A 13156-nucleotide genomic window follows, 5' to 3' on the forward strand; every position below is an offset into this window, starting at 1 on the left:
TCAAATAATAAATGTTGTACCACATTTTTCTGCTGCTGAAAACAATCTTATAACTCCCATCTCACTCAGAGCAAAAGTCAAAACACTTCCAACACCCTCCAGGCCTACAAGGTCTGGCTGTACCTCTGACCTCATCTCAGTTAACCTGCTCCAGCCATACTGGCCTCCTCACTTTAACAGAAACACACAGACATCCTCCTGCCTTGGTACATTTGCCTGGAGGTTTCCCCTGCCTGGAAAGAACCTCTTCCAGTCATCGGGGGTAACTCAGCATGTCCTTTAAATCTTCCCCCAAAGGCCACTTTCCCAGTGAGACCCACAGTGACCACCCTAGTACAACAGCCACCTTCCTTGTCCTCACACTCACACTGCGCATCACCTTCCCCACTGCATCTTTCTATTGGTCCCATCCTTTCATAACAGAACACTTTCCTTATTTAGCCTACTGATAAGACATAGTCTGTCTCCTACCACTTGAATACATGCTCCATAAGACCAGCAATTTTTCTCTTTAACTGCAGTGATGTTTCCCAGATGTAAAACACTGTGTCATGTGTCTGGCATGAATGAATTGCTGGTGTGAATGAATGCTCAGTGTCATGCGCTGTGTATGTGCTCAGTCACTCATTCACGTCCAACACTTTGCGACCCAGGGACTGGAGCCCCCCAAGCTCCTCTGTCCATGGAATTTTCTAGGCGAGAATACTGGAGTGGGTTGCCATTCCCTTCTCCAAAGGATCTTCCCAGCCTGAGAATCAAACCTGCATCTCCTAAGTCTTCTGCATTGGGAAATTGCCGGGGTCCAGCCCCAGTGGATCCAGGGTAAGTCGAAGTGGGGACGGAGTCGGCGTCTTAGAAAGGACTATTTAATTAGAAAAGAGAGATTAGGGAAGAATAGTGTAGTGGGAAATTTAGAGGAGGAAAGAGGCTGTATTCGTTGGTTTACATAGAAAGCCAATAAAGCCCGAGACAAGGGACTTGAACCGTCTACATATGGCCACAGGCGCCCGCTTGAATAGCGGAGGGTGCCCCACCTTGGGCTCCCTCTCGCGTGGGTCCTAGAAGCCAGGGCAAGTAAGTAGACATGGCGAGCCTCCACGCTCCAGATGGGAATTCAGCCAGAAAAGAAGAGAACGAGAACAGACCACACGTGGGAAACCAGTCTTTCCAGGAACTGGTCCCTCCTTTATTGTCCGGAAAAGCTTTTTATACTTTTGGTTGTACATAGAGATCAATGGATAATACAAAATTATGCAGGGTCAGCAGCCCTGACTCTTATTGAGACCAGGCTTTCTCTCTGCACACCTAGCTGTATGCACAAGTCTTTTACATCATCTTCTGGCCAGGAGGCCTGTTAGCATTTTATGGCCCTTTTCTGATAAGGGCCTGTCAACCAGAAAACTTATTTGCCTTAAAAGTGTTGTTCTTTCCCAAGTCTGGTGCCACTCTCAGAAAGCATTAAATAAAGTTACATTCTTACATAGCAAGGACACAATGATTTATAAGAAAGAAAGAGGAGTACAGTGATTTATAACAAAGAGAAAATTCATTAACTCAAAAGTCTAGTGTTGCTAACATCAAAACTACTATATTCCTTTTTCTATATCCCAATTACATTGATCAATATCCTTCAGGTGCCTAAAAGATACAGAATATTGCAAGGCTCAGAGGGCCGCACTCTGAAAAGGACACTCAGGGACAGCCTCTAGTGGACTGACGAATTTTTTTATCCAGCTTTTTGCAGATATATGGTCTCAGGGAGCAGAGCATAAAGCAGACTTGCGCGTAGCCTTTCTCGATACAACATCAAAGCACTCAAGCATAAAATACAGTTCCCACCACCCAAGCCATAACATAGCTTTGGCGAAACTCTAAAGGGAGTCTTATGAAACAACAGTCCTTGCTCTCAGAAACAGGTGGTCAGAAGGAAGCCTTCAAACACCTCAAGGCTGGACGTATAACCCTTCCTTATCCGTTCCCAGCCTCAGGCACTTGGTGAACGCTCATAACCCCTTGTTATGCTCGTTCCAGCTTCCAACCTTTGTCATGAGTGGAGCAAATACATTTTCAGTATTTGCTTAAAGCCTTCCAGCTCCTCCACATTTCCTTTTTCCTCAAGAGCAAGGACTGCTGCAGCCATGGTTACTCCTGCTTTTTGGGTGGCGGTGGCTCGAGCACATAATGTTCGGAATCCTATCAGAACAATAACAAACAATAAACAGATCAGCGCATAAGAAGCCATCGTATGGGGTACCCAAGTTTTTGGATTTAGAAAGGAAGTACTAGCGGATAGTGTATTATAGAAGTTAGTGTTATATAACACAGGGGAATGCTGCTGAAGGTAGACGTGATTTGTATTTGTTGATCTATCTGAGCTTGCTGGGCCCAGAGATCATGAGAATGCTTTTTCCAAGCAGTAATGAAATCATGATTTTGAATAGAATTATACAATGCCATTCCAGAAAGTGTACCAAGAGTTACAACTGAAATAATACCCACTATGGTAGCTATAATCCAGCCAATAAAACGTTTGTTTCTTTTTAAGGATTCTCTCAGAACAAAAGACAACAAGATGGAATCCGACCAAGGCTCAGAAATCTTAACTGGAACCCACAAATCAGTCCTTTGCTGGACTAAAAAAACACCGTCTTTAGTAACATTAATTGGCACACTATGATTTAAACAAGCATACAAACGACACTCAGTACAGGACAGAATTGAGCCATTACTCCTAAATTGTCCAATAGCAAAAAGATAGGGTGCATTTACACAAGCACGAACATAACCAGTATAATTATACTCAATAGTATAATTCTGTGGAATGGAAACATGTGCATAAGCATATGAGACGCTAAACCAGGACAAGTAAGCAAGAATTTTCCAAAGATGCCAGCGTTCAGGCCCCAGGACTGGACTGATTATCCGGGGTCTGGGAGGTGAAAGACTTCCGTTGTACCAGTTCAAAAGTTCATCGCGTTGATGCCAGAGTCCTGTTTGTGTTCTGTTAAAATGTGGTGCTGAAACATTATACCATTGGCAGGTGTTATTATTTTCTTGTGATTCTGAGCAATTCACAAAGAGTCCATGAGGCCCCCCAATCAACAAAGTCATGTTGGCGTGAACAGAAACTTTTTTAAACCTTCCTCTACAGGTGGACCAGTCCATTCCCGGCACAGATGATTTTTTCTTCCAAGATACGTTGTCATAAGGAGTCTCAGAAGGCATCTGTTGCAATTTCCGTTTTAGTGCTGTGACCGGTTGGGGGGTGTGGAGCAAGGTCTGTCCGACTTCTGACTCTTCTGAGTGGGACCCACTGCTCAGCTCCATCATCTAAAATGACAAGATAATATCCCTTGCCTAGGAACTTAAGTGTTCCTGGCCGCCATTGATTAAGACATTTAACCCTGTGTCTCCTGACTGTGTAGAGGCAAATTAAAATAATTGATTGTTAAAAGGGCTATAGGCAAGATGGCTTTAGGTCCATAGGGGTCCCTTAGCTTATTCCCCCTGTTTTGTTTATTAAGAATGAGCTTGAGTGTATGGTGGGCCCGTTCAATGATGGTTTGACCTAGAGGGTTGTATGGGATGCCAGTAAGATGGCAAATATCCCATTGATGTATGAAATCACGAAAAGCATTGGCTGTAAAAGCAGGACCATTGTTTGTTTTGATGGAGGCAGGGATCCCCATCATTGAAAAACATTGTGGAAGACCTGTGATGGCAGTTTTAGTAGTCTCGGCGGTGGAAGGAATTGCCCAAATGAAGCCAGAAAAGGTGTCTATGACTACAAATAACAATTTAAAAGGGGGCAGTTTGCAATGTGTAAAATCAGCTTGCCATAATTCATTTGCTTGTAAGCCTCTAAGATTAGTCCCTTGGGGACTAGTGGTCAAATGAAAGGGGACACATGTGGCACAGTCTTGAACAATTTTTCTAGCTGTTTGTAATGGTATCTTATATTGAACATGTAGTCTATTAGCATTAGTATGGAAGAGCTGATGTTCCTGTTCGGGGGAAGAAAATATAGGGGCGATGAGGCGATCAGCCAAATCATTGCCTAAACTGAGGGGTCCTGGTAAATGGGAATGAGCACGAATGTGAGTAATAAAGAAGGGATGGAGTCTAGCTCTTATTTCTTGCTGAATCTATAAGAACAAATGTATAAGATCACTTTCATTGGATGTAAAATGAGCCGTTACAAAAGATGGGAAAAGCTGTGCCACGTAGCGAGAATCAGTTAAAACATTCAATGGGGTTTTTATTAGAGTAAGTAAACAATATAACGTGAATAATTCTGTTTTTTGAACGGATTGATAAAGACTTTTAATTTTCTTTTGCAGGTTGGGACCTATTATGGCTGCCCATCCTGCCTTATTTCCATCTATGAAATAATTAGGTGCATTCATGAGAGGGTGTTCAGAAACAATATTGTTGATGGTAAAAGAAGTATTTTGTAAGAAATTCCATAATTTTCCTTCAGGTGGGTTGGCCAATAATTCCCCTGAATAATCAGCAAGGGCTATCTGAATGGTAGTGGACACCTGGAGAGCATTATCAATTTCTGTTTTTGTCAAAGGTAGGTAAATCTGAGTAGGGTCATATCCAGCTATAGTGCACAAGCGAGAGCATGCAAGAAAAATGATTTTCCCTAATAAGTCTATATAGGAAACAATGTGTTTATTCTGTTTCGAATGGAGATATACCCATTCAATAGGGTGATTATCTTGTACTATAATGGCGGTAGGAGATATCTTAGTACCAAAGATATACATTTGAAAAGGGGAATTGTAATTAATATGGTAAACAAATGTTTGTTGAATTTTCTGTTCTATCAATTGTAATTTTTTCTTAGCATCAGGGGTAAGTTGTTGGGGACTATTTAAATCAGAGGGACCTTCTAATAATTTAAATAAGTTTTGTAAAGCATATGTGGGAATTTCTAAGGTAGGTTGTAGCCCATTAATATCCCCAAGAAGTTTTTGGAAATCATTAAGTGTTTGTAAATTATCCCTTCTAATAGAAAGTTTCTGTGGCTTTACAGTGGAGCGGTCCATAAGATATCCAAGATATTTAAAAGGGGAATGGTGTTGCAATTTATCTTCTGCTATTAGCAGCCCATGATTAGTTAAATTAGTTATGGCCTCATTACCTAATAAACTTAATTGAGATTCTGAGGGAGAAGGCAATAAAATGTCATCCATGTAATGAATGAGATATGCCTCAGGGAATTGCTGTCTGATGGGCTGCAAAATTTTATCAACAACGAATTGACAGACTGTAGGGGAGTTCATCATACCTTGGGGCAGGACCTCCCATTGATACCGTTAAGCAGGGGATTGATTATTAATGGAAGGTATTGAGAAGGCAAAGCGTTGCCTGTCATCTGGATGGAAAGGTATAGTGAAAAAGCAATCTTGTAAATCAATTATCATAATAGCCCAGTCCTTAGGGACCATAGCAGCGCTTGCGAGTCCTGGTTGTAATGCTCCCATAGGAATCATTATAGTGTTAATATTTCTTAAATCTGTTAGCATTCTCCATTTACCTGATTTCTTTTTAATGACAAAAACTGGTGAATTCCATGGTGATTGAGTAGTTTTTATTCTATTTTGTTGTAGTAGTTCAGCCACCAAAGTATACAAAGCAGACAGTTTTTCTTTTGATAGGGGCCGCTGAGCTGTCCAGATAGGTTTATCAGACTTCCATTCTAACTTCAGTGGCTTTATCTCAGTGACCCCTAAGAAAAAGATTCATTCAATTGTGTAATCGCTTGAGCTTGTTGTAGAAAGTCTCTTCCCCACAAATTTAATGGTAATGGGGCAATGTATGGTTTAATGTAAGCGACTAATTGATCAGGGCCCAGGACTTGTAAGTAAGATGAACTAACATAAGTTTGAGCTGCATCTGCAGTTCTTATTCCCACCAACTGGTGTGAGGTTAAAACTGCAGGCCAATCCGAAGGCCATTCCTCTGTTCTTATGATGGAAACATTTGCCCCTGTGTCTAACGTTGTTTTAAAAGTTCTTTCTCTGATTTTTAACTTTAACATGGGCCTATTGATTTCTTTTATAACAGTAGAAAGGGCTGCAGTAACGTTGGTACTCCCGAAGCCACCTGTTCTGGTGTCTGTTTTTCTATTAAGTGGGGGCACATAAGGTAATAGCAATAGCTGAGCAAATCTGTCACCCTTTTGTAAATACAAGTTGTGAGTCACATGTAACATTATTGCAACATTATTGTAACACTATTGTAACATTATTTACCCGTGTAATCTTTATCAATGATCTCAGTATGTACAATTATCTCACCCATGGTGTTGTTGTTTTGTTCCAATAGGAGGCCTATAGTATTTTTTGGTATAGGGCCAAAATATCCAGTTAAGATTTTTATAGGATTATTTATCATTAACAATTTCATATCTCGGGGAGTAGGAATGTCTATACATGTGTTATGTCTGGTAGCCTCTGTTAATTTAGTAATATTTGGTTGTCCTCCTTGTTTAATGGGGCTAGAGGAGAGCCCCTGTTCTAGCTTCCTGAAGGAGGTGTCTGAATGGGTAAAGCATTACCTTGTTTTTCAAATTTAGAGCGGCATTCACTCAGCCAATGATTTCCCTTTTTACATCTTGGGCAGAGCTTGGGGGGCTTAGTTTTAATAGCCCCTCCTGTGTCAGGAGAAAGACCTGTTTGCCTAGGCAAGCGACATTGCTTCCGCATGTGTCCTGGCTTGCTGCAGTTAAAACATTTAACTTTAGACTTTTGGGAAACATTTAAGGTTTCTAAAGTGGCTATTTTAGCTTTATGTTGAATCGTCCCCACATTCCTGCAGGCTTTCAAGTATTTCATAACTTCTCCCTGCCCCTAATGAGTCTGATAATAGCCTGATACTCTTCATTAGCATTATCAAAGGCTAATTGTTTCAAAATGATTTCTCGAAAAGATGTATCCTTAAGACTGCGATCAATGACCTCCTTCAATTTACCAATAAATTGAGCATATTCTTCAGCTGGTCCCTGCAATATTTTTACAAAATATCCATCAGAAGTGGAACTGTCGATTTTAGCCCATGCTCTGATAGCTACTTCCTTAATCCAGTATAACATGGGCGGCTGCACAAATTGTAATTGTGCAGCAGTTTCAGCCATAGCTCCAGTGCCGGTGAGAATTTCAAAATTTAGTCTAGCAGGGTTTCCCTTGCTTTGCTGTTCTTGCAAGATTAACTTGGCTTCATCCGTGACCCACCTTTGCCACTGTAGTAGCTGTTGTGGAGCCATAACCATTTTAGCAACTGTAAAAAAATCTGCATGAAGCTAATGATCCACCTAGCCCCTAAGAAATTCCATACAGTAGGGTGAGGTAGGTCCATATAATGTACATGCCTTTTTAAATTGCTTGAGCAAACTAAAATCAGGTGATTGCCATTGATTATGTCCAGGTTGAGGATTATTAAATTGGACCGGAAAAGCCCGCGCATAAAGAGGCATGTCCCGAGGAGGAATGCTAGGAAATAGGGGAGCAGCAGCAGCAGTGGACAGCGTTGCAGCGGGCGGAAACGCCAGTGTTAGAGGCTTGTTAATATGGGCTCGCGAAAAGCAAGGTAAAGGCGGATCAGGGGCCTCTGGCAAAGTTGATTGTTTAACTGCTTTCAGCACCTGTGACTCTTGTTTGTCCGTAATCTGCTCTAGCATGACATTTTTCTGATTTAAAACCTCTGATAGATCTTTCTCTTCTAATTCACATTCATGCAGGGATCGAACAGTTTCAACCTCTAAATCTCCTCCTGAGCCATCTAATTGTTCCATAAGGGCCGGTAAGAGAGACCAAGTTACCCACCATTGTGGGGAAATTTTTACCCCGTCTATAAGCTTTTAGAACATTGTTTTTTACTTTGGTCTAAGTTTGTAAATCTAAAGTTCCTTCCTCCGGGAACCATGGATTATATTCAACCACTGTCTGGTAACAGCTAGTTAACTGCTCTTCAGGCAGATTAACCCCATGTTGTTTCAAGAAATGATGCATGAGATGGACAAAAGGAATTTTACTTGTCTGATGTCCCATCCTGCTTACCTCGCTTCTGCAAGGTCCTTGTTCAAAATTCATCTGCTGCTTCGAACCCCACGTTGGGCACCAGTTGTAAGGCTCGAAGGGCTGCACTCTGAAAAGGACACTCAGGGACAGCCTCTAGTGGACTGACAAATTTTATTATCCAGCTTTTTACAGATATATAGTCTCAGGGAGTAGAGCATAAAGCAGACTTGCACGTAGCCTTTCTTGATAAAACATCAAAGCATTCAAGCATAAAATACAGTTCCCACCACCCAAGCCATAACATAGCTTTGGCGAAACTCTAAAGGGAGTCTTATCATGAAACAACAGTCCTTACTCTCAGAAACAGGTGGTCAGAAGGAAGCCTTCAAACGCCTCAAGGCCGGGCATATAACCCTTCATTATCCGTTCCCAGCCTCAGGCACTCGATGAACGCTCATAACCCTTTGTTATGCTCGTTCCAGCTTCCAACTATCGACATGAGTGGAGCAAATACATTTTCAGTATTTGCTTAAAGCCTTCCAGCTCCTCCACAGAATATGGAGGCCTGGCAGCAGTCATTGACTCAACAGTGAAACCCATCACCAATATAATTTTTAGCTTTTTAGAAAAGGCTCTATATCTTTAAGATGCTTTAAGCTTCATGCCTCTCACAGTTGGGGGCCCGTAAACAATCACAAGTTGTAAAAGTCTCTAATTGTCAGGCAAGTTAGAGAGCCATCAGAGGGGTTTGAGCTGAGACACTCCTTGTTATATGCAGGAGACTGTTAACTGGAGCTCTAAGTTAACTCTTTCCAGAGAAAGGTGGTCGGGGATAGCCCCCTGTTATGTCAGAAGAGTAGGTGGAAAGCATAGCACAATAAAGCAGGCAGACTCTGGTTTTGGGGGTAGATGCTCGAGAATTTCCAGGGGGACCCCTGAGGCCCGACGCTGCCTTTGTGTATGCCAAGCCTCCTTCCTCAAGACCTTACCACAGGCGGGATTCCTCATGCTAGCTCCTGGCAGCAAATGGATTGTTTATCACAGAGCCACCTGGAAAGCAGGATCAGTGTTAAACACCTCACTATATCTTTATTAATGTGACCTCAGGCCAAATGTTATATTGCGGTAGCTACAGCATAACATCTACTCACATTGACATCAGTGCCACTTGTGTGTTTCTCACAAGTACTGTTCTTCCCTTCTTGGCAACCAACCTTCCTTCATACTACATTACAGGATATTTTTCTTTTTAGAAAACAATTATTGTTGATTTATGGGTCCTATTTACCAACGAAATATAAACCTAAATAAGTCTCTGTTTTAAGGGCTTACCAGGTGGCAACAAAACCTGGTATTAAAACAGTCCCAGGTGAGGAGGGGTCGTGGTGGACAGAAGGAGGCCAGGCTCACCACTTTTTTATATTATGCTAATAGCAGCACAAACACATTCAGACGACTTCGGCAGAAAGAGAAGTCAGATCTTCAAGTCATAATGCGGGAGTGGGATATGGAATCTTGCACCACTCAGTCCCCACAAGGTAGCTGTTTCACACTGTGAAAGAAAACAATCATGAACCAGTGTAGGTCAGTCATGTAAGGGCTCACATTCTAAATAGCCCCCCACATGCTCACGTGTCCCACTCAAAGACCCCCACCATCCAGTGTGTCCCCCCTGCACCAACTCCTCCCCCAGTCAAGACCCTCCAGGGTCTCACCTTTAGGATCCATGAGAGCTCTGGTCACACCTTAGAGCCCTGGGCACTGTCACTGCCTGGGAGAGAACAAGACCAGGATGTGGTCAGAATCCACAGGAGAGAAACTAGAGAAGGAACTTTGAGGAGGGCGAGCCCCCCATGACCTCTTGTCTGCACCCTCAGAAGGGCCTCAGGACTCACACCCCCTCTGTACTTACTTGCAGCCTGAGTGCAGTCCCCTGCATTTTCACCTGCAAGAAGAAAACATCACGTGAGAATCCATGGAGAAGACTGAATCATGATATCCTAAAGAAACACTCTAGTTCTGGACCCCAGAGAACTTTCTGGAACTGTAACCAAAACTCCAGGACAGAATCAGGAATATAAAGAAAGGAGATGTGGGCGGATTAGACCATCTCCAACCCTTCTAGAGGTCTGAACTACGTGCTGAGAAACAGGCCCCAACTGGAATTATGAAGGTGAAAAATCTATCTTTCATTTCCACATGTACTTAACAAAAGGGTCAATGTTAACATCAGCTCCAGACCAGCAAGCCCATATGTGTGGATGGTATTTCCCAGGAACAAGGCAGGCAAACTTCTACCTGGGCTTGAAACCCCTCAGTGAGACAAGAAAACTCAGATCTCTCCCTCCCTTCCCTACCTGAGCACCTCTTTCTCCAGATCACAGCTCCAGCCACCACAGCCAACGCGAAGACAACCAGGCCAACAATGATGCCTATGGTGAGGAAGGAGGTCTGAGGACGTTCTATGGAGGAAAAGGAAGAGGCCCTGACCTCAGGCTTGAGTCCTGACCTTTGAGTCCTGAAGGGCTCCTGCTTTATCTCAGAAAAGCTCCATCCCATCCCCCTCCTTACCCCATCTCAGGGTGAAGGGCTCCTGAAGCCCCTCATGATGCACACAGCTCGTGTATCTCCCCTCCTCTCCAGAAGGCACCACCAGGGCTGCCCACTTCTGGAAGGTTCCATCCCCTGAAGGCCTGGTCTCCACAAGCTCCATGTCCTGGCTCTGGTCCTCCCCATCACGCTGCCAGGTCAGTGAGATCTCCTCAGGGTAGAAGCCCAAGGCCCAGCACCTCAGGGTGACCTCATGCTCAGAGATGGGGTGATGGGCCACATGGGTCTTTGGAGGGTCTGAGGAAGAAGAATCAGAAAATTCACAGTTTATTTTACTCCCATGGGCCACGGAGGAAGCATCACGTGACCACTCTGAGAAATGATGAGAAAATGAGTTTGAAAAGAAAAACCACAAACACCAGATACCAGCCTGGGCTGTGGTGTCTGGGAAAATCTCCTAGTCCTTGTAAAGTTCTGGAGTCAGGGTGAGAGCCAAGGTAGGATGCTCCACCTTAAGGGGGAGAATACAGAGCAATGGTCCTGACTTTGTTGGAAACTGAATGACTCAGAAAAGCTGGAGTCTGGCCTCTTATGATGCTCTAGTCTGAGAACAGGCCTTGAGAAAGTCAAGAGTCACAAGATGGCGGGCAGGGTGAAAGGGCACCGCTGACCAGTTATTTCAGGGATGGTTTCCTGCTTCATCCCCAAAGGCACTGGATTCCTTAATTGTCCAGAGAAATGAAGCTACTGGCGAGTCATCGTCTTGTACAGAATATGAAAACCTGGGCACATTCCTCCCTCTCCAGACAATAACCTGGGGCGCTGTTCCCACAGAGACATTACTTTCTCCTCGTGGGAAGCCAGCTCCAGCCCGAGGGGAGATCAGGGAGCCCCCGTGCCCCTCGTACCTGCGCGCTGCAGCGTGTCCTTCCCGGTCTCTAGGTATCTGCGGAGCCACTCCACGCACTCGCCCTCCAGATAGTTTCTCACACGCTCCGCCATATGCTGCTCCATCTTGCGCTGGGTGACCTGAGCCGCCTTGTCCGCCGCGGTCCAGGAGCGCAGGTCCTCGTTCAGGGCGATGTACTCTCTGCCGTCGTAGGCGAACTGTTCATACCCGCGGAGGAGACGCCCGTCCGGCCCCACGTGGCAGCCATACATTTCCTGGAGGGTGTGAGACCCTGACCCGCCCAGACCATCCGCAGATATTAAACCCAAACTGAAATGAAACCGGGTCAAGCCCCCGCGAGCTCCTCTCGAGTTCGGGGGAGGGGCGGGTCGCACAGTGCCGGGGTGACCCTCGGACCCGCAGACTCGGGGCGACCCCGCCGGTCCCTGGGGATGGAGGCCGTGACCCGGCCCCGGGCCCGCGTCGCTCACCGGCCTCGCTCTGGTTGTAGTAGCCGCGCGGGGTGTTCAGGTTCAGTTTGAAAGTCTGTGCGGCGTCCTTAGTTCCCTGCGTCTCCTGATCCCAATACTCCGGCCCCTCCTGCTCACCCACCGCGCCCGCGGCTCCATCCTCGGATCCGGGCGTCGCTGTGGAACCGCACGAACTGCGTGTCGTCCACGTAGCCGACGGCGATGAAGCGGGGCTCCCCGCGGCCGGGCCGGGACACGGCGGTGAAGAAATATCTCAGGGAGTGGGAGCCTGGGGGCGGGGAGGGGAGAGACCCGGCCCGACCTCCTCCCGGCGCGGGTCCCGGGTCCGAGGTGATGGAACTGGGAGGAGGGAGGGGCGAGGGGCTCGTGAGACGGAGAAGGTCGGAGGAGGACCAGGACTCGGGGGGCAGAGCAAAGAGGCGGGGGAAGCAAGGGAGGGACAGGACGCGACGGGCGGAGGGGGCGGGTCGGGGCGAGGGCGGCGGGCTCGCTCCTTCCCTGGGGGTCCTGCCCTGTCCTGCCCACCTCCCCGCAGAGGCCGTTCCCTCCCGAGCCCGCACTCACCCGCCCAGGTCTCGGTCAGGACCAGCGCCCCCGGCAGCAGCAGGAGGAGGGTTCTCGGCCCCATGACCCGCATCTCCGGGGTCTGGGGAGAAGCGAGTCCAGCGGGTGGATGAACACTTGGTAACCTGGAGCCGCGGAGATGAATACCGGCAGAAATCGGACACCCAATGGGAGTGAGACCTGGGGCCGCGCCACAACTTTCCAGATAGGGAGTTGTGAGAGAGAAAGTGAAAGTCCGGGAGCCTGGAAGCCCCAAGGTAGAACTTCCCGGCCCCAGACATGGACCTTGACTCTGAGACCCTGAGACCCTTGCCCTCCGGGGAACCTGGGACGTTGTCCTGATCCCTCCTCTCCTGCACCGAGAGCTTTCTGTCACACTCCCTGAGTCCTGGCCCAAGGGTTTGTAGTCAGCGATTTTCAAAACATTTTTGGTCAAAATATTTATACAATCCAACAAATTAGTGAGGACCCCAAGGGTAATTTTGTTTATAGTTACTTCTATCGATATTTTCCATACTAGAAATAATAAGAGTTAGTATTTGCTTAGTCATTTATTTAGAATAATATTAATAACTCACACAGTTAATATAGAATAGAACTATTTCCCCAAATAAACACTACAGTGGGAACAGTGG

The 13156-nt window shown here is 45.8% G+C and overlaps 1 pseudogene; it reads right to left on the minus strand.

The window, feature by feature from the left end:
* Positions 1–9766: 9766 nt before the first annotated feature.
* LOC128055596 (BOLA class I histocompatibility antigen, alpha chain BL3-7-like) lies at positions 9767–12594 on the minus strand (annotated as a pseudogene).
* Positions 12595–13156: the final 562 nt, after the last annotated feature.

The sequence above is a fragment of the Budorcas taxicolor genome, chromosome 11, assembly GCF_023091745.1.
Source record: "Budorcas taxicolor isolate Tak-1 chromosome 11, Takin1.1, whole genome shotgun sequence".
Taxonomy (NCBI): Eukaryota; Metazoa; Chordata; class Mammalia; order Artiodactyla; family Bovidae; genus Budorcas; species Budorcas taxicolor.